Consider the following 1,022-nt stretch of genomic DNA (forward strand, 5'->3'; position numbering starts at 1 on the left):
TTCAACCACTCGGGCTTATCGTAACCGAAGATCCAGCACTTCCTAATCCTACGCATCTGCGACATGGAAATGCAACTCGCATCTTTATTAAAGTGTGTCCAAATAAGTAACGTTTGCCTTGGATCCCAGTTGTATTGGCGCTACATAAAAGGAAAAAATTAGGCGAAGAGAAAATAACCATATGAATGAAAATGCTTTAAACGTTTTGCTTACCAGTAGCATCTTAAAACAATGTATCTTAAAGCGGACGGGAATCAAGCGATAAGTAGGCCACTCGTGGTGGCTGTTCTGACAAATTATAGGCTCGATCGCATCACCCATTAGAAAATGGTATTCTCTCCATCTCGTTGTTCTTTTGTCAACGAAAGCATCATATAAACCCGGACTAGGGTATAGAACGGGAAGATCATCCCGACCAGGTCCGGCAAGAATCGCGTTAATCTCTGTAAAAACATGTCCTGGCATATAAGGAATGTCTTCCATTTTGATGAAAGTTGAAATGAATGAGAAAAAGATTTTTGGTAAAAGAAAACTGATATATAAAGGGAGGATCAGATGAGAGAGATAAAGGAAGAAGACGGAAAGTTGCGTTGGTTAATGTGATGGCTGAGTTATCGTACGGGAAACGAAGACGAAAGGTCGCGTTACGACTGAGTTATCTGTAACATAACATGAGTATATTCCGTATGCTGAGTTATGTTACGGCTGAGTTATCATATTAAAGAAGACGAAAGGTCGCGTTACGGCTGAGTTATCGTACGGGAGATAGACGAAATGTCGCGTTACGGCTGAGTTACATATATGTTATGGCTGAGTTATCATAATAATCTAGAAATATGGATTACATAAAACAAACATTGTCTACACATAAGCAAAAAACGAGAAAATTCATGCCAACAATATACCTACGATACTACTTCCGACAAGTTTTTGCATTATGCCCAACTTCTTTACATCGAGAACATGCGTGTGGTTTCCTCGGGCGTTTATTCTCAAGTGCAATTTCCACAGTTGATTTAATC

The sequence above is a fragment of the Capsella rubella genome, unplaced genomic scaffold, assembly GCF_000375325.1.
Source record: "Capsella rubella cultivar Monte Gargano unplaced genomic scaffold, Caprub1_0 scaffold_3, whole genome shotgun sequence".
Classification (NCBI taxonomy): Eukaryota; Viridiplantae; Streptophyta; class Magnoliopsida; order Brassicales; family Brassicaceae; genus Capsella; species Capsella rubella.